This window comes from Dendrobates tinctorius, unplaced genomic scaffold (genome assembly GCF_039654945.1).
Source record: "Dendrobates tinctorius isolate UK_male_01 unplaced genomic scaffold, ASM3965494v1 ptg000070l, whole genome shotgun sequence".
NCBI lineage: Eukaryota > Metazoa > Chordata > Amphibia > Anura > Dendrobatidae > Dendrobates > Dendrobates tinctorius.
Window position 1 is genome coordinate 78,033,440 of NW_027361738.1, and position 25,311 is coordinate 78,058,750.

Sequence of the window (25,311 nt, forward strand, 5' to 3'; positions counted from 1 at the left end):
CTGTTGACTATCAACTTTTTGGGCTGCACCAACCAGAGCCCCAGACACTGAACAGAGAGGTGACTGTTCTCCTTCACCATACATCTCCCATGTAAGAAGCGCTTACAAGTTCTCACTAGGGTTTATGTCCGGTGGGGAAGAGGTAGAGTCATTATTTTTCCGAGTATTGGAGACTTTGATGCTGCATGGAGCATTGTCCTGAAGAAAAATCCTGGTTTTCATGAAAAATGCCGTTTTTTTTTCCTGAACCAGTGCTGGAAGAATATGTCTTCTAAATACTGGTTATAGGTTTAGGAGTTGATATTCGGGTCCATCTCTTTAATAATCTCAGCCCACAGCAGTGCCCACCTCCATCTTGCTGGAGTCTGAGTGGATGGTGGATGTCTGTACCCGTTTACTGATCCTACCACGGCCCATCCATCTGGTTTATCAAGAGTTGCCCTAATCTCGTCAGTCCATTAAAACCCCTTAATACGTCTTTTTACTGACTTGAGTGATATATAAGAGAATATCATCCCCATACAGGTGACAATAATCCAGCAGCTGACAACTTGCTGTATCACAAACGATCAGTGATGTCACCGTCCATATCTGTTTAACCCCTTAGTTGCTGCTGTCAAAAGTAACTACATCAAATAAATGGTTAATAGACTGTGGGGAGTTTCCGTTTTAGTTTAATTACCACACCGAGATCATGATTGTGTGGTCCTGATGTTTGCCATAACATAGCAGTTCATCTCCAAATAGCGGCCTTAGAGTCTCCCGGCTACAGCGGTCAGTTCAGAAGTTAGGCTAGTTTCACACTTGCTTTTTTTTGCAGCGCGTTTTTCCCGCAAAAAAACGCATTGAAAAAACGCATACATAAGCATACAACTGCTGCGTTTTTTTCAAGCATTTTTATGAGCATGCATGAAAAAAACGCAGCGTTTTTATGCGTTTGTATGCGTTTTTAGTGCGTTTGCGTTTTTTTCCAACATTTTTAGGTGGCCCCTCACACTACCCAAACCATGACTTTACTAACCCTGACCCTAACCCTAACCCTAACCCTGACCCTAACCCTTAACCAAATCATACTTAACCCTAACCCAAACCCTAAACCCTAACTAACCCTAACCCTAACCCTAACCCTGACCCTAACCCTAACCCTGACCCTAACCCTAACCCTAACCCTGACCCTAACCCTTAACAAAACCATACTTAACCCTAACCCTGACCCTAACCCTAACCCTGACCCTAACCCTTAACCAAACCATACTTAACCCTAATCCTGACCCTAACCCTGACCCTAACCCTAACCCTAACCCTGACCCTAACCCTTAACAAAACCATACTTAACCCTAATCCTGACCCTAACCCTGACCCTAATCCTTAACAAAACCATACTTAACCCTGACCCTAACCCTAACCCTGACCCTAACCCTAACCCTGACCCTAACCCTTAACAAAACCATACTTAACCCTAATTCTGACCCTAACCCTGACCCTAACCCTTAACCAAACCATACTTAACCCTAACCCTGACCCAAACCCCAACCCTAACCCTGACCCTGACCATAACCCTAACCCTAAACCCCCTTAACTAACCCTAACTCTAACCCAAACCCCTAAATTCCATGGTTAAAAAAAAAAAACGCATATGCAAAAAAACGCATACATGAGCATGCCAGTGCGCACATATGCGCATCCATAGGCTATAATGGCCATTTTTAGCGCAAAACATGCGCATATGTGCGCATGCGCTTTTTTGCAGGGCCAAAAAATGCAACATGCTGCGTCTGGAAAATACCAACGCACACCCCAAAAAAACGCAGCGCATGAAAATCGCATACATGCGCTTACCAGCGCGCAGGTATGCACACCCATGTTAAATATAGGGGAAAAAACGCATGCGCAGGTATGCGTTTTTTTCCAGCGCTAAAAAACGCAAATGTGAAACCAGCCTTAGCGACATTTAGGTGGTAAACAAACATTTTTTCATTCCGGCTATACCACTTTGCATTAGTTTCTGAAAAGAATCTGAAGGGTTAATAAACTGTTTTCAATATGTCAGGGGGTACTGTTTTTTAAAATGGTATCATGTTTGGGGTTTTCCAATATATAGGACCCCCAAAGTCACTTCAAACCTGGATAGGTCCCTCAAAAAAATAAATTTTTGTACATTTCCTTGAAAAAAATGAAAAATTAAAAAATTACTGCTACATTTTTAAACCTCCTAAAAGGATAACAAAATAAATTAGCGTTTTAAAAATGGTGCTGATGTAAGGCAGACATGTGGGAAATGTTATTTATTAATGATTTTGTGTGGTATGACTATCTGGATTAAAGGGATAATCATTCAAAGTTTGAAAACTGCAATTTTTTTTTTTTAACATTTTTGTCACGTTTCTGATAGGTTTTGTGTTTATTTATAAAAAAAAATCAACCTAAATTTACCATTATCATAAATTTTAATGTGCCAAGAAAAAAACACTAAAAATCACTGGGATTTGTTGAAGCGTTCCAGAGTTATCACCACATAGTGACATTGGTTCAGAATTTAAAAAATTGGCCCAGTCACTAAGGGGTTAAACCTTTGAACAATTTGTATCAGATATTTCTTGGTCCAGTCTTGACATTTGCACTTCTGTGTCTTGCTCAGTGGTTGTCAGGCTCAGCCTTCTCATCTCGGCCGTGTGTCTGAGCACCTTGTACTTCTGGGCCTCCAGGGTGGTTGGAGTTCTTGGACAGCAATGGGAGATAATGGCTTCCTGGTCGCTTCAGGTTTGATTCTTCATCTTTGGCACATAATGTGCAACTTTTTTCTCAACACCTTTTTCCAACTCTGTTGACTATTAGCAACAAAACGATTTCTGGTTTTGTGATTGCTCTCTAAGGCTAGTTTCACATTTGAGTCTTTGTGTGCAGCGCTTCGTGCTCAATTAGAAACGCATGCAAAAACGCACATGTGTTTGCGTTTTTTTATGCGCATGCGTTTTCTAGGTGTCACATTTCACAAGAGGAAAATCCTTGAAACAGACTCCACCAATGAGACACCATTGGGCGTGTGTCATGGGAAGGGGGTGGGGTGTTAAGGGGGTGGTTTAAACCAGTGTCTAGACATGTTTACTCTTAAAACGCATGCGCACGCCTGCGTTCCCATAGACTGTAATGCGTTGTCTGGACACATTCCATGCGCAAGCGTACTCATGCATTTTTTTGCTGACTTTGGACGGACCCATAAATGCAACATGTTGCGTCCGGCGCGTCTAGAAGCACACCTAGAAAAAACGCATGCACACGAAAGTGCAGACAACGCATGCAAACGCAAGACCATGCGTATGCCATGTTAAACATAGGTACGCATGCGCACGATACGCTGCGCACAAAAATGCTAATGTGAAACCAGCCTAAGATGCCCGGGCGAGGTAGTCATGGGCGAGCTTCTGCTTCCCTGGCATCTGACAGACAACATGCGTCCCTGTCCTGCTGTGTGGGGTGCATCATACTTGCTTCAAGGCCCAGGCCTCCATTGGATTCAGGCTTTCTTCTTCTGGAATCTCAGCAGAAATAGCTGCAGGGGACACTGATTCCATCAAACTTTTCCTGGACAAATGGCAGTCTTTTTCAAACAGACATACAGGATAACGCCCAACAGGTTGTCGTCTTTCCCAGAGGTAGACACTTCAGCCCTGGTTCTCAGTAGGAGTAGAGTATCCCTCTTGCTATCTTCCCTAGCACTAGGAATTCTTCTCTACTTGTAGCAGTATATTTGGATTCCATCTCACTCCGCATCTGAGAGCTTGAGTCCAATATCTCATGCAACTTCTCAGGAGGAGTGTGACTCTGGGCCCCGAACGACCATCTTGAGGTTCCGAGGTCGGCAAAGGGTACTCATACGGACGGGTTCTCTGGCAATCCACTGCCTCGAGTTTTAGACCCATGTCCCTAGTAGCCCAATGCTTGAGACTGCTGCTGACCGCTCACACTACTGTCCCTCAACTGCCTGTCCTTTCTTCCTGTTTCTGAAAAGTTACCCAGAGATTCCCAACATGCCCACCCACTATGGCTGTCCTCACACTTGGTTAACTCTCACACTGTCTCCATGCCTGCTGTGTTACTGGGCAAACTTCAAATCAAGACAGCAAAGATTGAGACAGAGAGACTCATTGCCAGAGAAAGTAAAAATGATCCCAAAATATTATTTAACTACATAAATAGTAAGAAGCTAAAAAATGATAGTGTTGGTCCCCTTAAAAATAGTCTGGGTGAAATGGTGGATGAGGATGAGGAAAAAGCCAATATGCTAAATGACTTTTTTTCAACAGTATTTACACAAGAAAATCCCATGACGGATAACATGATCAGGGATAAAAATTCTCCATTAAATGTCACCTGCTTAACCCAGCAGGAAGTACGGCGGCGTCTACAAATCACTAAAATTGACAAATCCCCGGGCCCGGATGGGATACACCCCCGAGTACTGCAGGAATTAAGCACAGTCATAGATAGACCACTATTTTTAATCTTTAAAGATTCCATAATAACAGGGTCTGTACCACAGGACTGGCGTATAGCAAATGTGGTGCCAATATTCAAAAAGGGGACAAAAACTGAACTTGGAAATTATAGGCCAGTAAGTTTAACCTCAACTGTGGGTAAAATCCTGGAGGTTTTCTAAGAGATACTATACTGGAGTATCTGGAGAAGAATAACCTTATGACCCAATATCAACATGGGTTTACAAGAGACCGTTCCTGTCAGACTAATCTGATAAGCTTTTATGAAGAGGTAAGTTCCGGACTGGACCAAGGGAATGCAGTGGACGTGGTGTACATGGACTTTTCAAAAGCTTTTGATACGGTGCCACACAAAAGGTTGATACATAAAATGAGAACAATGGGGATAGGGGAAAATATGTGTAGGTGGGTTAAGAGCTGGCTCAGGGATAGGAAACAAAGGGTGGTTATTGGGTCACGGTTAGCAGTGGGGTACCACAGGGGTCAGTTTTGGGCCCGCTTCTTTTTAACATATTTATTAATGACCTTGTAGGGGGCATAGAGAGTAGAATTTCAATATTTGCAGATGACACTAAACTCTGCAGGGTAATTAATACAGAGGAGGACAATTTTATATTACAGGAGGATTTATGTAGACTAGAAGCTTGGGCTGATAAATGGCAAATGAGCTTTAATTGGGAAAAATGTAAGGTCATGCACTTGGGTAGAACGAACAAGTTGTATAATTATGTGCTTAATTGTAAAACACTGGGCAAAACAGTCACTGAAAAAGACCTGGGTGTATGGGTGGACGACAAACTCACATTTAGTGGCCAGAGTCAAGCAGCTGCTGCAAAGGCAAATAAAATAATGGGATGCATTAAAAGAGGCATAGATGCTCATGAGGAGAAGATAATTTTACCTCTATATAAGTCACTAGTGCGACCACACTTAGAATACTGTGTACAGTTCTGGTCTCCGGTGTATAAGAAAGACATAGCTGAACTGGAGCAGGTGCAGAGAAGAGCGACCAAGGTTATTAGGGAACTAGGGGGTCTGCCATACCAAGACAGGTTATTACACTTGGGGTTATTTAGTTTGGAGAATCGAAGGCTTAGGGGTGATCTTATTACAATGTATAAATATATGTGGGGACAATACAAAGACCTTTCTAATGATCTTTTTACTCTTAGACCTGTGACGGGGACAAGGGGGCATCCTCTACGTCTGGAGGAAAGAAGGTTTAAGCATACTCACAGACGCGGATTCTTTACTGTAAGAGCAGTGAGACTATGGAACTCTCTGCCATATGATGTTGTAATGAGTGATTCACTACTAAAATTTAAGAAGGGACTGGATGCCTTTCTTGAAAAGTATAATATTACAGGGTATATACACTAGTCTCCTTAATATTGCGTTGATCCAGGGAGCTAGTCTGATTGCCGTATGTGGAGTCGGGAAGGAATTTTTTTCCCCAATGTGAAGCTTACTGTTGCCACATGGGTTTTTTTTGCCTTCCTCTGGATCAACATGTTAGGGCAAGTTAGGATAGGATATGGGTTGAACTAGATGGACTTAAAGTCTCCCTTCAACCTTAATAACTATGTATGTTACTTCTCACCTACATTCTAGTCAGTGACATCTTGTGACCATTAGGTTTCCCCGTGGTTGGCAGTATTAACTATCAGGAACAAACATTATTCACTTTCTATACCACAGCAGCATTGATGTTGATGTCTTCAGGGGGATCTGGCAGCTGGTCCATCTCCTTACAGTTCCAATAGCTCAACATTTTCAAGGGTGATGCATCCCTGCTTCTCCAGAATCCGACATCTAGGCGCTGTAGACACTAAACAGTAGGTGTAAGTGTTGTGAACTTATAAAGTAAAATGATATTGAGTAAATGAATGAAATTTTGTAACAAAGCTAAGCTTACTAATTTTGTATCATTGGCAGACCGCTCAAAATGCTGCACCTTCTAATAAATGAGTGTTCCTTCTAATAAGTTTGGCACAAATCACTCCAGCCATCTCTTTTAGGCACAGGGTCCATTCAGTAATAAATCTGGGCCATGACCTCCAGTGCTTGTATTGGCCTCATCCTTTGACAATTCTTGCTTCTGACTATGCAGAATATACTGTATAATGTTACTCAGCGCTCGGACTGTGACTTCCAGAGCCCTGAGATTATTATCAGACATAATTTTTTTTTTCTAATGACCCTAATTGCTCTCATGCGGAGTATGGGAAGAAAAACCAGATTGGATCCCAATGAGTTTCATCCTCCTAATTAAATAGATCTCTAATTTAGATGTCCTTTTGCTGTTTGTAGGGTCAGACCGTAGCTGAAAATCAGCCCTGTCATTTGAAAGAACACCGGCAAATGCTGGCTCCTATACTGCTTCCCTGTATGAGGGACTTTATCACATATATGACCCTGACTAACCTTGGACGAAATCAAGGCCAATGTTACCAATAATATCACAATAAAATGTTAAATTATACCGCCATTCTATGACCACATGATGCCACCATATAGTGATGGAAAGCCACCATGACTGTTCCAAGACCAATGTTCTGCCTATTCTGTGCAGCTAGATATTTTTAAGTGCTGTTACAGCTATGGCCATTAGGTGTCATAAGTTGCCCTTCTCTTTTATTCATGTGTTTGGAATTTTCTGTTCCCCAAATGGTTAGTTGTTCAGAACCGCCACTTCTTTCTGCCCTGGTCAACAGCATGTAGCCATTTTTCCAGCCGTCTCCTGAGTAGCTCGCACCTGCTCAGCTCTTTGCAGAACCATTGCTATAGCAAGCGGATTCCGGAAGGATAATGCAATTATTAGTTATGCATCTCTGTTAGCTAGCCATAATGCAGCTCCCCATGATGTTTGCAATGCATACTCAGCTCCTGTGATGTTATTTCACTGCATGTTTGTTATAAGCATCCTCTAGTTAAGCATCCTCTGTTCAGTCAGCGCAAGCTTGCAACTATTAGGTGTTTTAGACATCTTTCTCTTTGCTGATGGGTACGTTATATTGCTCAGCTCTTATATAATGCATGATAACAGCATCCTATATCATTGCTACTGTTGTGATACCCTGCATTGCTATTACCTGCCAGTATTTGTGTATTCTATACTGTCTACCAGTACTGACATGCTGTATTATATGTCTTTTGTAGTTTTTACCTGAATCATCCACATTTTGTACAACAATCTACTGAATCATCCATATCTGTGTTCAACAACCTCTGATATCATCTACTACTGTTTTACTATACCATCTGTTATCATCTCCCATTGTTGTCCATATCATCCCAATAAATAATAGACTTAAGCACCCATACAGTCTTGTGTCTGGGAGTGGATGAAAGGTTAAGCCGTATGCTGGAATCCACACAGCGTCATACGTGGAAGAAGGCAGAACAATCAATACTGCAATAAGAGGCATATGATACTTACTGACCCTAAGCACATTTTAACCATATATACAGTAGTGATAACACCACCATAATTCACTAAATCTACTGCACTAAGACTTGTATTCCCACCATACAGTGACCTTTCCAAGGTAGTTTCTAGTCCAGTAGTCTGCAGACTACGTATGTAGATACTGTGCAGATACCGTAAATCCAGACACATGCTCACTGATCGTAGTCCTTCACTTTCCCTTTTCTTTTCCATTTAGCCGAGACCACTGTGACCACTTTTTCTGTCCATGACTTATCTCTACAGGAGGTAACACACAGATATCTTTGGCTTATCGCTTTTCTAGCACCCTCCTCACATTCCTCCACCTCTACAGAAACCACATACTGCTATAACCAGCATCCCAGACAGTAATAATGTCCTCTGTGTTCCCTGCTTAGTAATACTACTCAGAGTAACAATGCACCGTCTGTGCTCCTCCTACACGTTAATACTGTTTCATATGTGCCTAAATATGCGAATAGTGTCCCTACTTTTACTCCTCACAATAATAATGGCCCCGCATACACTTATAGTTATACAGTCCCCTATAGTAATAATGCTCCCCTCTGCCTTTTTGTTATAACACCCCTATTGCACCTCTATAATAATTCCCCCATTATGCCTTCTTACAAAAATGTCCCCCACTGGACCTAATAAAAATGTCCCAATAGTGCCTCCTTATAATAATGCTCCCCTGTTCATCTTTATTCTTCTAATGCCCCCATTGTGCCTCCTTCCTTATAATGCCCCTGCCCATTGCATATTATTATGAAAATCCCCTCTATTGTACCTTGCTATGATAATGCCGCCCATTGTCCCTCCTTATAGTTATAACAATGTCTCCTTATAGCAATATTGCCCTGCCTTTCCTTGGCAAGAAATGAAAATAAACTTCTCACATCACATGCTTTTCCCAAGGCAAGTGACAATGTTCTCCTCCTCGTAGTCTCCAGCCCGGTGCGGGTGTTGCAATGAAATGATGTTGTTGGGCACCTGACATCTTGGGGCATCATTGTGTGTGTGGAATGTGGGGAGGCATCACACTATGTGTGGGGAAATGTACTATTGGGGACATCATACTGCTTGGGGGAATGTACTGTGTGGCAGAATTTACCTTGGGGCATCACACTGTGTGTGGGGAATGTATTGTAGGGACATCATCATACTATGTGTGGATAATGTACTGTGGGGGAATCCTACTGTGTGTGGGGAATGTATTGTGGGGCATGATAATGTGTGTGGGGGGAGGGAATGTATTGTAGTTACATCATACTGTGTGTGGGGAATGTACTGTGGAGGCATCTTATTGTGTGTAGGGGAATGTACATTGGGGGCATCAAACTGTGTGTGGGGGAATGTACTGTGGGGCATCATACTCTGGGAGCATCATGATGTGTGTGGGGGGAATGTACTGTGGGGCATCATACTGTGTATGGGGGGAATGTACTGTGGGGGTATCCTACTGTGTGTGGGGGGAATGTACTGTGGTAACATCATTCTGTGTGTGAATGGGGAATGTACTGTGGTAACATCATTCTGTGTGTGTAGGGGGAATGTACTGTGGGGGCATCATACTGTGTTGGGGGAATGTAGGCCATCATACTGTGTGTTGGGGGGAATGTACTGTGGGGGTATCCTACTGTGTGTGGGGGGAATGTGCTGTGGGGGCATCCTACTGTGTGTGGGGGGAATATACTGTGGGGGCGTCCTACTGTGTGTGGGGGGAATGTGGGTTGCCCTCCCAGGCCTGTGGGGTAATCGGTACCGGGCCGGTATCGGTGGGATGTGTCACAGCAGTGGTAACCCGGACCGTGGCCCTGGGCTCCCAAGTAATAGGAAGATGTGAATGGTGGAATGTAGTTAGATGAATAGTTCATGACGCCACCTGTGGTGTTCGGCAAGGGAGGTGTTAAGCCGACGCTGCATGCAGCTCCATTGGGACCGATGGTATGGTGCAGCAAAGTTGTAAAAGCTCCCCACAGGTGAAGCTATAGTCCCAGGGCAGTGTAGATGTGGTTGGCACGGGGATGTAGTGGTGCCGGAAAGGTAGGAAGCAGACGAGACACAGCGGGGTGCTATTTCTGTACCTTTAGTTGGTAACTGCAGTCCAGGGTCCTGATTACAGATGGTATTGGAGCAGGCTAGCCTGGAAGCAATTCAGGGATTCTCTCTCAGCAGATGGGCTGTGCAGTCTCCTCTATAGCGCCTTTCATAGAATCATAGAATCATAGAATGGTAGAGTTGGAAGGGACCTCCTGGGCCATCTGGTCCAACCCCCTGCTCAAAGCAGGATTCGCTAAATCATCCCAGTTAGATGTCTGTCCAGCCTCTGTTTGAAGACTTCCATTGAAGGAGAACTCACCACTTCTCGTGGCAGCCTGTTCCACTCATTGATCACTTTAAGTGTGAAGATCTCCTAGTACTGAATTACACTGGAGTTCCTCCTGACAGATGTTCTCAAGAACCTCACTTGCTCGGCAGACAGCTGTAGCTTATCTCGGGGACTCCTCTCTCCTGAGTCATGGATCACTATCCAAGCTGCTGTTGTGCCCTCAATCTTAGAAGGGAGCAGGGCATTTACAGCCTCCTACTCCTCTGGTGTCTGTTGCAGGACCGTTAGTATCCGTACAACCGTGGAGACCAGGCTCCAGTTCATGCGCTCTCTCCAGAGATGAGCTCTTCCTCTCAGCTCTATCTCAGCGCTCCTTCCACACATTTGCACACTTCACCCTCCGCAGACTAACTCCTCCCTCCTTCCTCTTGGCCATCAGAGAGCACTCCTCCCCTTAATCCCAGTTCAGAGTTCCCCCTGCTGGCCTGGAGTGGAACTGTGTTGCATGCATAGATTGACTGCGAGAGAGACCCATCATTGCCTCCAAGCCTGGCATTACCCTCCCCTGGAGGAAGGCAAAGCCATTGTGGCGACCATACTCCTGGGGGCGCCACAAATGTACTGTGGGGGCATTCTACTGTGTGTGTGTGTGTGTGTGTGGAATGTGCTGTGGTGACATCATTCTGTGTGTGGGGGGAATGTACTGTGGGGGCATCATGCTGTGTGGGGGAATGTACTGTGGTGACATCATACTGTGTGTGGGGGAATGTACTGTGGGGGCATCATGCTATGTGTGGGGGGAATGTACTGTGGGGGCATCCTACTGTGTGTGTGTGTGTGTGTGTGTGGGGAATGTGCTGTGGTGACATCATTCTGTGTGTGGGGGGAATGTACTGTGGGGACATCATTCTGTGCGTGGGGGGAATGTACTGTGGGGGCATCATTCTGTGTGTGGGGGAAATGTACTGTGGGGGCATCATGCTGTGTGTGGGGGGAATGTATTGTGGTGACATCATTCTGTGTGTGTATGGGGAATGTACTGTGCTAACATCATTCTGTGTGTGTAGGGGGAATGTACTGTGGGGGCATCATACTGTGTGTTGGGGGGAATGTACTGTGGGGGTATCCTACTGTGTGTGGGGGGAATGTACTGTGGGGGCATCCTACGGTGTGTGGAGGGAATGTACTGTGGGGGCATCATACTGTGTGTGGGGGGAAAGTACTGTGGGGGCATCATACTGTGTTGGGGGAATGTATTGTGGGGGCATCATACTGTGTGTTAGGGGAATGTAGTGTGGGGGTATCCTACTGTGTGTGTGGAATGTGTTGCGGTGTCATCATTCTGTGTGTGGGGGAATGTACTGTGGGGGCATCATGCTGTGTGTGGGGGGAATGTACTGTGGGGGCATCATGCTGTGTGTGGGGGGAATGTACTGTGGTGATATCATACTGTGTGTGGGGGAATGTACTGTGGGGGCATCATGCTATGTGTTGGGGGAATGTACTGTGGGGGCATCCTACTGTGTGTGGGGGGAATGTTCTGTGGGGGCATCCTACTGTATGTGTGTGTGGAATGTGCTGTGGTGACATCATTCTGTGCGTGGGGGGAATGTACTGTGGGGGCATCCTACTGTGTTTGGGGGGAATGTACTGTGGGGGCATCCTACTGTGTGTGGGGGGAATGTACTGTGGGGGCATCCTACTGTGTGTGTGGAATGTGCTGTGGTGACATCATTCTGTGTGTGGAGGGAATGTACTGTGGTGACATCATTCTGTGTGTGTGGAGAATGTACTGTGGGGGCATCATGCTGTATGTGGGGGGAATGTACTGTGGTGACATCATACTGTGTGTGGGGGGAATGTACTGTGGGGGCATCCTACTGTGTGTGTGGAATGTGCTGTGGTGACATCATGCTGTATGTGGGGGGAATGTACTGTGGGGGCATCATACTGTGTGTTGGGGGAATGTACTGTGGGGGCATCATACTGTGTGTTGGGGGAATGTACTGTGGGGGTATCCTACTGTGTGTGGGGGAATGTTCTGTGGGGGCATCCTACTGTGTGTGGGGGGAATGTGCTGTGAGGGCATCCTACTGTGTGTGGGGGGAATGTGCTGTGGGGGCATCCTACGGTGTGTGGGGGGAATGTACTGTGGGGGCATCATGCTGTGTGTGGGGGGAATGTACTGTGGTGACATCATTCTGTGCGTGTAGGGGGAATGTACTGTGGGGGCATCATACTGTGTGTTGGGGGAATGTACTGTGGGGGCATCATACTGTGTGTTGGGGGAATGTACTGTGGGGGCATCATACTGTGTGTTGGGGGAATGTACTGTGGGGGTATCCTACTGTGTGTGGGGGAATGTTCTGTGGGGGCATCCTACTGTGTGTGGGGGGAATGTGCTGTGAGGGCATACTACTGTGTGTGGGGGGAATGTGCTGTGGGGGCATCCTACGGTGTGTGGGGGGAATGTACTGTGGGGACATCATGCTGTGTGTGGGGGGAATGTACTGTGGGGGCATCATGCTGTGTGTGGGGGAATGTACTGTGGGGGCATCCTACTGTGTGTTGGGGGAATGTACTGTGGGGGTATCCTACTGTGTGTGGGGGAATGTTCTGTGGGGGCATCCTACTGTGTGGGGGAATGTACTGTGGAGGCATCCTACTGTGTTGGGGGAATGTACTGTGGGGGCATCATGCTGTGTGTGGGGGGAATGTACTGTGGGGGCATCCTACTGTGTGTGGGGGGAATGTACTGTGGGGGCATCCTATTGTGTGTGGGGGGAATGTACTGTGGGGGCATCCTATTGTGTGTGGGGGGAATGTACTGTGGGGGCATCCTACTGTGTGTGGGGGAATGTACTGTGGGAGCACCCTACTGTGTGTGGGGGGAAAGTACTGTGAGGGCATCCTATTGTGTGTGTGTGGAATGTGCTGTGGTGGCATCATTCTGCGTGGGGGGAATGTTCTATGGGGGCATCATGCTATGTGTGGGGGGAATCTACTATGGGGGCATCATGCTATGTGTGGGGGGAATGTACTGTGGGGGCCTCCTACTCTGTGTGTGTGGAATGTGTTGTGGTGTCATCATTCTGTGTGTGGGGGAATGTACTGTGGGGGCATCATGCTGTGTGTGGGGGAATGTACTGTGGTGACATCATACTGTGTGTGGGGGGAATGTACTGTGGGGGCATCCTACTGTGTGTGTGGAATGTACTGTGGTGACATCATTCTGTGCGTGTAGGGGGAATGTACTGTGGGGGCATCATACTGTGTGTTGGGGGAATGTACTGTGGGGGCATCATACTGTGTGTTGGGGAATGTACTGTGGGGGTATCCTACTGTGTGTGGGGGAATGTTCTGTGGGGGCATCCTACTGTGTGTGGGGGGAATGTGCTGTGAGGGCATCCTACTGTGTGTAGGGGGAATGTACTGTGGGGGCATCATACTGTGTGTTGGGGGGAATGTACTGTGGGGGCATAAAATTGTGTGTTGGGGGAATGTACTGTGTGGGGTATCCTACTGTGTGTGGGGGAATGTTCTGTGGGGCCATCCTACTGTACTGTGGTGACATCATTCTGTGTGTGTAGGGGGAATGTACTGTGGTAACATAATTCTGTGTGTGTGTGTGGAATGTGTTGTGGTGTCATCATTCTGTGTGTGGGGGAATGTACTGTGGGGGCATCATGCTGTGTGTGGGGGGAATGTACTGTGGTGACATCATTCTGTGTGTGTGGAATGTGTTGTGGTGTCATCATTCTGCGTGGGGGGAATGTACTATGGGGGCATCATGCTATGTGTGGGGGGAATGTACTGTGGGAGCATCCTACTGTGTGTTTGTGGAATGTGTTGTGTCATCATTCTGTGTGTGGGGGTATGTACTGTGGGGGCATCATGCTGTGTGTGGGGGAATGTACTGTGGTGACATCATACTGTGTGTGGGGGGAATGTACTGTGGGGGCATCCTACTGTGTGTGTGTGGAATGTGCTGTGGTGACATCATTCTGTGTGTGGGGGGAATGTACTGTGGGACATCCTACTGTGTGTGGGGGGAATGTACTGTGGGACATCCTACTGTGTGTGGGGGGAATGTACTGTGGGGGTATCCTACTGTGTGTGGGGAATGTTCTGTGGGGGCTTCCTACTGTGTGTGGGGGGAATGTGCTGTGAGGGCATCCTACTGTGTGTGGAGGGAATGTACTGTGGGGGCATCATACTGCGTGTTGGGGGGATGTACTGTGGGGGCATCAAATTGTGTGTTGGGGAATGTACTGTGGGGTTATCCTACTGTGTGTGGGGGAATGTACTGTGGGGGTATCCTACTGTGTGTGGGGGAATGTACTGTGGGGGTATCCTACTGTGTGTGGGGGAATGTTCTGTGGGGCCATCCTACTGTACTGTGGTGACATAATTCTGTGTGTGTAGGGGGAATGTACTGTGGTAACATCATTCTGTGTGTAGGGGTAATGTACTGTGGGGGCATCATACTGTGTGTGGGGGAATGTTCTGTGGGGGCATCCTACTGTGTGTGGGGGGAATGTACTGTGGGACATCCTACGGTGTGTGGGGGGAATGTACTGTGGGGGCATCATGCTGTGTGTGGGGGGAATGTACTGTGGGGGCATCCTACTGTGTGTGGGGGAATGTACTGTGGTGACATCATACTGTGTGTTGGGGAATGTACTGTGGGGGCATCCTACTGTGTGTGTGTGTGGAATGTGCTGTGGTTACATAATTCTGTGTGTTGGGGGAATGTACTGTAGGACATCCTACTATGTGTGGGGGGAATGTACTGTGGGGGCATCATGCTGTGTGTGGGGGGAATGTACTGTGGGCGCATCCTACTGTGTGTGGGGGAATGTACTGTGGGGGGAATCCTACTGTGTGTGTGTGTGTGGAATGTGCTGTGGTGACATCATTGTGTGTGTGTGGAATGTGCTGTGGTGACATCATTCTGTGCATGGGGGGAATGTACTGTGGGGGCATCATGCTGTGTGTTGGGGAATGTACTGTGGGGGTATCCTACTGTGTGTGGGGGAATGTACTGTGGGGGTATCCTACTGTGTGTGGGGGAATGTACTGTGGGGGTATCCTACTGTGTGTGGGGGAATGTTCTGTGGGGCCATCCTACTGTACTGTGGTGACATCATTCTGTGTGTGTAGGGGGAATGTACTGTGGTAACATCATTCTGTGTGTGTAGGGGTAATGTACTGTGGGGGCATCATACTGTGTGTGGGGGAATGTTCTGTGGGGCATCCTACTGTGTGTGGGGGGAATGTACTGTGGGAGCATCCTACTGTGTGTTTGTGGAATGTGTTGTGTCATCATTCTGTGTGTGGGGGTATGTACTGTGGGGGCATCATGCTGTGTGTGGGGGAATGTACTGTGGTGACATCATACTGTGTGTAGGGGGAATGTACTGTGGGGGCATCCTACTGTGTGTGTGTGGAATGTGCTGTGGTGACATCATTCTGTGTGTGGGGGGAATGTACTGTGGGACATCCTACTGTGTGTGGGGAATGTACTGTGGGACATCCTACTGTGTGTGGGGGGAATGTACTGTGGGGGTATCCTACTGTGTGTGGGGAATGTTCTGTGGGGGCTTCCTACTGTGTGTGGGGGGAATGTGCTGTGAGGGCATCCTACTGTGTGTGGAGGGAATGTACTGTGGGGGCATCATACTGCGTGTTGGGGGGATGTACTGTGGGGGCATCAAATTGTGTGTTGGGGAATGTACTGTGGGGTTATCCTACTGTGTGTGGGGGAATGTACTGTGGGGGTATCCTACTGTGTGTGGGGGAATGTACTGTGGGGGTATCCTACTGTGTGTGGGGGAATGTTCTGTGGGGCCATCCTACTGTACTGTGGTGACATAATTCTGTGTGTGTAGGGGGAATGTACTGTGGTAACATCATTCTGTGTGTAGGGGTAATGTACTGTGGGGGCATCATACTGTGTGTGGGGGAATGTTCTGTGGGGGCATCCTACTGTGTGTGGGGGGAATGTACTGTGGGACATCCTACGGTGTGTGGGGGGAATGTACTGTGGGGGCATCATGCTGTGTGTGGGGGGAATGTACTGTGGGGGCATCCTACTGTGTGTGGGGGAATGTACTGTGGTGACATCATACTGTGTGTTGGGGAATGTACTGTGGGGGCATCCTACTGTGTGTGTGTGTGGAATGTGCTGTGGTTACATAATTCTGTGTGTTGGGGGAATGTACTGTAGGACATCCTACTATGTGTGGGGGGAATGTACTGTGGGGGCATCATGCTGTGTGTGGGGGGAATGTACTGTGGGCGCATCCTACTGTGTGTGGGGGAATGTACTGTGGGGGGAATCCTACTGTGTGTGTGTGTGTGGAATGTGCTGTGGTGACATCATTGTGTGTGTGTGGAATGTGCTGTGGTGACATCATTCTGTGCATGGGGGGAATGTACTGTGGGGGCATCATGCTGTGTGTTGGGGAATGTACTGTGGGGGTATCCTACTGTGTGTGGGGGAATGTACTGTGGGGGTATCCTACTGTGTGTGGGGGAATGTACTGTGGGGGTATCCTACTGTGTGTGGGGGAATGTTCTGTGGGGCCATCCTACTGTACTGTGGTGACATCATTCTGTGTGTGTAGGGGGAATGTACTGTGGTAACATCATTCTGTGTGTGTAGGGGTAATGTACTGTGGGGGCATCATACTGTGTGTGGGGGAATGTTCTGTGGGGCATCCTACTGTGTGTGGGGGGAATGTACTGTGGGAGCATCCTACTGTGTGTTTGTGGAATGTGTTGTGTCATCATTCTGTGTGTGGGGGTATGTACTGTGGGGGCATCATGCTGTGTGTGGGGGAATGTACTGTGGTGACATCATACTGTGTGTAGGGGGAATGTACTGTGGGGGCATCCTACTGTGTGTGTGTGGAATGTGCTGTGGTGACATCATTCTGTGTGTGGGGGGAATGTACTGTGGGACATCCTACTGTGTGTGGGGAATGTACTGTGGGACATCCTACTGTGTGTGGGGGGAATGTACTGTGGGGGTATCCTACTGTGTGTGGGGAATGTTCTGTGGGGGCTTCCTACTGTGTGTGGGGGGAATGTGCTGTGAGGGCATCCTACTGTGTGTGGAGGGAATGTACTGTGGGGGCATCATACTGCGTGTTGGGGGGATGTACTGTGGGGGCATCAAATTGTGTGTTGGGGAATGTACTGTGGGGTTATCCTACTGTGTGTGGGGGAATGTACTGTGGGGGTATCCTACTGTGTGTGGGGGAATGTACTGTGGGGGTATCCTACTGTGTGTGGGGGAATGTTCTGTGGGGCCATCCTACTGTACTGTGGTGACATAATTCTGTGTGTGTAGGGGGAATGTACTGTGGTAACATCATTCTGTGTGTGTAGGGGTAATGTACTGTGGGGGCATCATACTGTGTGTGGGGGAATGTTCTGTGGGGGCATCCTACTGTGTGTGGGGGGAATGTACTGTGGGACATCCTACGGTGTGTGGGGGGAATGTACTGTGGGGGCATCATGCTGTGTGTGGGGGGAATGTACTGTGGGGGCATCCTACTGTGTGTGTGGAATGTACTGTGGTGACATCATACTGTGTGTTGGGGAATGTACTGTGGGGGCATCCTACTGTGTGTGTGTGGAATGTGCTGTGGTTACATAATTCTGTGTGTTGGGGGAATGTACTGTAGGACATCCTACTGTGTGTGGGGGGAATGTACTGTGGGGGCATCATGCTGTGTGTGGGGGGAATGTACTGTGGGCGCATCCTACTGTGTGTGGGGGAATGTACTGTGGGGGGAATCCTACTGTGTGTGTGTGTGTGGAATGTGCTGTGGTGACATCATTGTGTGTGTGTGGAATGTGCTGTGGTGACATCATTCTGTGCATGGGGGGAATGTACTGTGGGGGCATCATGCTGTGTGTGAGGGGAATGTACTGTGGTGACATCATTCTGTGTGTGTGTGGAATGTGTTGTGGTGTCATCATTCTGCGTGGGGGGAATGTACTATGGGGGCATCATGCTATGTGTGGGGGGAATGTACTGTGGGGGCATCCTACTGTGTGTTTGTGGAATGTGTTGTGTCATCATTCTGTGTGTGGGGGTATGTACTGTGGGGGCATCATGCTGTGTGTGGGGGGAATGTACTGTGGGGGCATCCTACTGTGTGTGTGGAATGTGCTGTGGTGACATCATTCTGTGTGTGGGGGGAATGTGCTGTGGGGGCATCATACTGCGTGTTGGGGGGAATGTACTGTGGGGGCATCAAATTGTGTGTTGGGGAATGTACTGTGGGGGTATCCTACTGTGTGTGGGGGAATGTACTGTGGGGGTATCCTACTGTGTGTGGGGGAATGTACTGTGGGGGTATCCTACTGTGTGTGGGGGAATGTTCTGTGGGGCCATCCTACTGTACTGTGGTGACATCATTCTGTGTGTGTAGGGGGAATGTACTGTGGTAACATCATTCTGTGTGTGTAGGGGTAATGTACTGTGGGGGCATCATACTGTGTGTGGGGGAATGTTCTGTGGGGCATCCTACTGTGTGTGGGGGGAATGTACTGTGGGACATCCTATGGTGTGTGGGGGGAATGTACTGTGGGGGCATCATGCTGTGTGTGGGGGGAATGTACTGTGGGCGCATCCTACTGTGTGTGGGGGAATGTACTGTGGGGGGAATCCTACTGTGTGTGTGTGTGTGTGTGGAATGTGCTGTGGTGACATCATTCTGTGCGTGGGGGGAATGTACTGTGGGGGCATCATGCTGTGTGTGAGGGGAATGTACTGTGGGGGCATCATGCTTTGTGTGGGGGGAATGTACTGTGGTGACATCATTCTGCGTGGGGGGAATGTACTATGGGGGCATCATGCTATGTGTGGGGGGAATGTACTGTGGGGGCATCCTACTGTGTGTTTGTGGAATGTGTTGTGTCATCATTCTGTGTGTGGGGGTATGTACTGTGGGGGCATCCTACTGTGTGTGTGGAATGTGCTGTGGTGACATCATTCTGTGTGTGGGGGGAATGTGCTGTGGGGGCATCATGCTATGTGTTGGGGGAATGTACTGTGGGGGCATCCTACTGTGTGTGGGGGAATGTTCTGTGGGGGCATCCTAGTGTGTGTGTGTGTGTGTGTGTGTGTGGAATGTGCTGTGGTTACATAATTCTGTGTGTGGGGGGAACGTACTGTAGGACATCCTACTGTGTGTGGGGGGAATGTACTGTGGGACATCCTACTGTGTGTGGGGGGAATGTACTGTGGGGGCATCCTACTGTGTGTGGGGGGAATGTGCTGTGAGGGCATCCTACTGTGTGTGGAGGGAATGTACTGTGGGGGCATCATACTGCGTGTTGGGGGAATGTACTGTGGGGGTATCCTACTGTGTGTGGGGGAATGTTCTGTGGGGCCATCCTACTGTACTGTGGTGACATCATTCTGTGTGTGTAGGGGGAATGTACTGTGGTAACATCATTTTGTGTGTGTAGGGGTAATGTACTGTGGGGGCATCATACTGTGTGTGGGGGAATGTTCTGTGGGGGCATCCTACTGTGTGTGGGGGGAATGTACTGTGGGACATCCTACTGTGTGTGGGGGGAATGTACTGTGGGGGCATCATGCTGTGTGTGGGGGGAATGTACTGTGGGGGCATCCTACTGTGTGTGTGGAATGTGCTGTGGTGACATCATTCTGTGCGTGGGGGGAATGTACTGTGGGGGCATCATGCTGTGTGTGAGGGGAATGTACTGTGGGGGCATCATGCTGTGTGGGGGGAAATGTACTGTGGTGACATCATACTGTGTGTGGGGGGAATGTACTGTGGGGGCATCATGCTGTGTGTGGGGGGAATGTGCTGTGGTGACATCATACTGTGTGTTGGGGAATGTACTGTGGGGGCATCCTACTGTGTGTTTGTGTGTGTGTGGAATGTGCCGTGGGGACATCATTCTGTGTGTGCGGAATGTGCTGTGGTGACATCATTGTGTGTGTGTGGAATGTGCTGTGGTGACATCATTCTGTGCATGGGGGGAATGTACTGTGGGGGCATCATGCTGTGTGTGAGGGGAATGTACTGTGGTGACATCATTCTGTGTGTGTGTGGAATGTGTTGTGGTGTCATCATTCTGCGTTGGGGGGAATGTACTATGGGGGCATCATGCTATGTGTGGGGGGAATGTACTGTGGGGGCATCCTACTGTGTGTTTGTGGAATGTGTTGTGTCATCATTCTGTGTGTGGGGGTATGTACTGTGGGGGCATCATGCTGTGTGTGGGGGGAATGTACTGTGGGGGCATCCTACTGTGTGTGTGGAATGTGCTGTGGTGACATCATTCTGTGTGTGGGGGGAATGTGCTGTGGGGGCATCATACTGCGTGTTGGGGGAATGTACTGTGGGGGCATCAAATTGTGTGTTGGGGAATGTACTGTGGGGGTATCCTACTGTGTGTGGGGGAATGTACTGTGGGGGTATCCTACTGTGTGTGGGGGAATGTACTGTGGGGGTATCCTACTGTGTGTGGGGGAATGTTCTGTGGGGCCATCCTACTGTACTGTGGTGACATCATTCTGTGTGTGTAGGGGGAATGTACTGTGGTAACATCATTCTGTGTGTGTAGGGGTAATGTACTGTGGGGGCATCATACTGTGTGTGGGGGAATGTTCTGTGGGGCATCCTACTGTGTGTGGGGGGAATGTACTGTGGGACATCCTATGGTGTGTGGGGGGAATGTACTGTGGGGGCATCATGCTGTGTGTGGGGGGAATGTACTGTGGGCGCATCCTACTGTGTGTGGGGGAATGTACTGTGGGGGGAATCCTACTGTGTGTGTGTGTGTGTGGAATGTGCTGTGGTGACATCATTCTGTGCGTGGGGGGAATGTACTGTGGGGGCATCATGCTGTGTGTGAGGGGAATGTACTGTGGGGGCATCATGCTTTGTGTGGGGGGAATGTACTGTGGTGACATCATTCTGTGTGTGTGGAATGTGTTGTGGTGTCATCATTCTGCGTGGGGGGAATGTACTATGGGGGCATCATGCTATGTGTGGGGGGAATGTACTGTGGGGGCATCCTACTGTGTGTTTGTGGAATGTGTTGTGTCATCATTCTGTGTGTGGGGGTATGTACTGTGGGGGCATCCTACTGTGTGTGTGGAATGTGCTGTGGTGACATCATTCTGTGTGTGGGGGGAATGTGCTGTGGGGGCATCATGCTATGTGTTGGGGGAATGTACTGTGGGGGCATCCTACTGTGTGTGGGGGAATGTTCTGTGGGGGCATCCTAGTGTGTGTGTGTGTGTGTGTGTGTGTGTGTGGAATGTGCTGTGGTTACATAATTCTGTGTGTGGGGGGAACGTACTGTAGGACATCCTACTGTGTGTGGGGGGAATGTACTGTGGGACATCCTACTGTGTGTGGGGGGAATGTACTGTGGGGGCATCCTACTGTGTGTGGGGGGAATGTGCTGTGAGGGCATCCTACTGTGTGTGGAGGGAATGTACTGTGGGGGCATCATACTGCGTGTTGGGGGAATGTACTGTGGGGGTATCCTACTGTGTGTGGGGGAATGTTCTGTGGGGCCATCCTACTGTACTGTGGTGACATCATTCTGTGTGTGTAGGGGGAATGTACTGTGGTAACATCATTTTGTGTGTGTAGGGGTAATGTACTGTGGGGGCATCATACTGTGTGTGGGGGAATGTTCTGTGGGGGCATCCTACTGTGTGTGGGGGGAATGTACTGTGGGACATCCTACTGTGTGTGGGGGGAATGTACTGTGGGGGCATCATGCTGTGTGTGGGGGGAATGTACTGTGGGGGCATCCTACTGTGTGTGTGGAATGTGCTGTGGTGACATCATTCTGTGCGTGGGGGGAATGTACTGTGGGGGCATCATGCTGTGTGTGAGGGGAATGTACTGTGGGGGCATCATGCTGTGTGGGGGGAAATGTACTGTGGTGACATCATACTGTGTGTGGGGGGAATGTACTGTGGGGGCATCATGCTGTGTGTGGGGGGAATGTGCTGTGGTGACATCATACTGTGTGTTGGGGAATGTACTGTGGGGGCATCCTACTGTGTGTTTGTGTGTGTGTGGAATGTGCCGTGGGGACATCATTCTGTGTGTGCGGAATGTGCTGTGGTGACATCATTCTGTGAGTGGGGGGAATGTGCTGTGGTGACATCATTCTGTGAGTGGGGGGAATGTGCTGTGGTGACATCATACTGTGTGTGTGTGAATGTAATGTGGTGACATCATACTATGTGTGTGGGGGGAATGTACTGTGGGATTATCCTACTGTGTGTGGGGGGAATGTACTGTGGGGACATCATACTGTGTGTGGGGGGGGAATGTACTGTGGGGACGTCATACTGTGTGTGGGGGGGAATGTACTGTGGGGACATCATACTGTGTGTGTGTGTGGAATGTGCTGTGGTAACATCATTCTGTGAGTGGGGGGATTGTACTGTGGGGGTATCCTACTGTGTGTGTGTGGCATGTACTGTGGGGACATCATACTGTGTGTGGGGGGAATGTACTGTGGGGACATCATACTGTGTGGGGGGAATGTACTGTGGGGACATCATACTGTGTGTGTGTGTGGAATGTACTGTGGGGGCATCATACTGTGTGTGGGGGGAATGTTCTGTGGGGACATCATACTGTGTGGGGGGAATGTACTGTGGGGACATCATACTGTGTGTGGGGGGGGATGTATTGTGGTGACATCATTCTCTGTTGGGCATTTTCTTGTGTGGGAACACATGGGCTTCACTACGGGCACTGTGGCACATGTCCCTGTGTCTAGTTGGGAAATGCATTCGTAAATCTGCCCCAATGTTTCCTATGTTTATTTGTTCCTGGGAAAGCTGGGTGAAAACAATATGGCTGCAATTACTGCTTTTCTGTGAAGAATTATTTTACTTTTCCAGGCTCCTGCTGATTTATCCGGTCATTAATGCAGGCTGCAGTGATTATGCCAATCTGGAAATACTGGATGATGCCCACCACCCTATTTTTTATAAAATCCTAGTGCATTGTATATTGTCACTCCGTATATACGTCTCTCGGCTGCGTTACTACTGCAGGCACCAGTGCCGGCTGATTCCTTGCTACTCCATAGGAAGGTGCATCCTTTCCTCTTTTTGTAAAAGCCTTGCAGTACATTAAGGTGGCCCGGCAGGGAAGTCTCGGGCAGCGGGCTATTATTTTGTCTCTGTTCATCTAGACGTGATGCCGGGGAATCCTATGAGAATATAATCTGCCTGTTGAGATTTCCCTGTTTGCTGCCTGTGATTCCCCCTCTCTCTCTGCGCGGTGTAGTACGTCCTTCCCATTCCAGCTCACTCCGGCACTAACATGTTGTGAATTCATTTGCTGAATGACACCGGCCTGGCTGCAATCGCCGTTCCCCGCTGGCGACCACAGAGGGAGACATGACCAGGAGTTGTAGATGAAGCAGCCAGTTCCGAGATCGGCACAACGGTGAGTCAGTATTTATTACGGTGCATATTTATCTGTACACACCGCTCCCTATAGGCATCACACGCCTTCTCCATATCTCACAGCCGCTGCCATGCAAGCCTTATTGTAAATTATGCAAAACGTGAATGTGATCCATTTCCAAGCTAGAGAGTCCCATAAGACTACACCTCACGGAAACCTTACATCAAAGGAACAACCATTTCTTGCCTTTTTACACCTTGCTATAGTAGCCTCATCCCCCTAAGTGGATTTGAGAGACAACTTTAATCTCTGCAACCCAAGTGATTGCATGCAGAAGATAATGCCTCTCATCACCACCATCACCACTACCACCACCATCACCACCACCACCACCACTACCACCACCATGATCCGGCTTGGGAAAACAGAGTGTGCATGAATTCTTTCCTGTTTTTCCAACATTAGTGTTGCCACTGCCTTTTTTAGGAGTTTTAACAGGAACTTGAGGTCCACATAAGATTAAACGTGTAGGAAAATGGCATCAACCTAACCCCCCCCCAACTCTTACCCTTAAGGTGGCATCACCCTGGTCATTCGTAAAAACTCTAAATGGGTTCACGAAGAGTTAAATCAGATTTCGATATTAGCGCCTTGGAGTATGAACCCCCATCTTGGTGCATGATGTAATGGATCCAACTTTAGAGCTCAGATTTGTAACTACGGGGCCACTGCTTTAATATGTCCCCCCCCCCCCAAAAAAAAAAAAAAAAATGTTGGGGAGCTTCACGACTAAACTTATTAGACCTAGGATCGTCAGTCATCAAAGTCTCATTTTTTAAGTGGCAGCCCAGAAAAAAAAAATGTCGGAGATCGCCGGTGTAAAGTGGCACGGTCATGAAGGCACGACTTCTGGCGTCAATCCACTATGAAGCGCCACCCTGTGACTTGGCAACTCCCGATGCCGCAGTTTCTCTTTGGTCCAAAGATTCGGCAACCCGTAGAAATTTGTAAATGTCCTTCCAATGCCAATCATCTAAGAAGTTGGTTATCTGCGAATCTTGGGCCAATATTGATTGCAGCAGCTCTCAAGTGTATGAAGTTGTCCGCCCCCTTGATATATTGGGTCAACAACATTCTAAGGAATGGTTTTATGAGAAGCCGGTATTGGTGCCTGAGCCATAAATATAGGGTGATGGATGAATATGGAGGCAGAGGGGGTCATCGCGGGTTCTTCCTAATCTGATGCATACGATATACTAGTTTTTACAATTCTTAGGTGCAACATAAAACTCAGAGTTTACGTTTACTTTAAGAAATTGCCTATCTTTTCCATCTTATAGGAGGAAACATGTCCAGAAATGATTTTCTGACTGGTCGTGGATGTCAGAAAATCATATCATACGTTCATGACATCATGGATATTTCCAGATCATTTCCGAATGTTTCCACCACAATCAAGAACAGTTTATTCATATTATTGGTTCTCCAATTAAAATGTCTGATTTAGGTTCTCCATCAGCTCTTCAGCTCCGTTATCCAATAGATTGTGTTTTTTTGAACTTTTAGCAGTGGGGGAGATATTATCATGGT

At 48.2% G+C, this 25,311-nt stretch overlaps 1 protein-coding gene across 5 annotated transcripts in view; it reads left to right on the forward strand.

The window, feature by feature from the left end:
- The window catches only part of CDK14 (cyclin dependent kinase 14), a 701,555-nt gene that overhangs the window by 100,011 nt on the left and 576,233 nt on the right, over window positions 1–25,311 (forward strand). Inside the window, exon 1 of one of the 5 annotated variants that reach the window (XM_073581964.1) lies at window positions 23,049–23,760. The exons of the other annotated variants lie outside the window; for them this stretch is intronic. The gene's annotated coding sequence lies outside the window, so the exon portion shown is untranslated. Of the gene's footprint in view, window positions 1–23,048; window positions 23,761–25,311 lie in introns of those variants that run through there. 5 annotated transcript variants of the gene reach the window in all.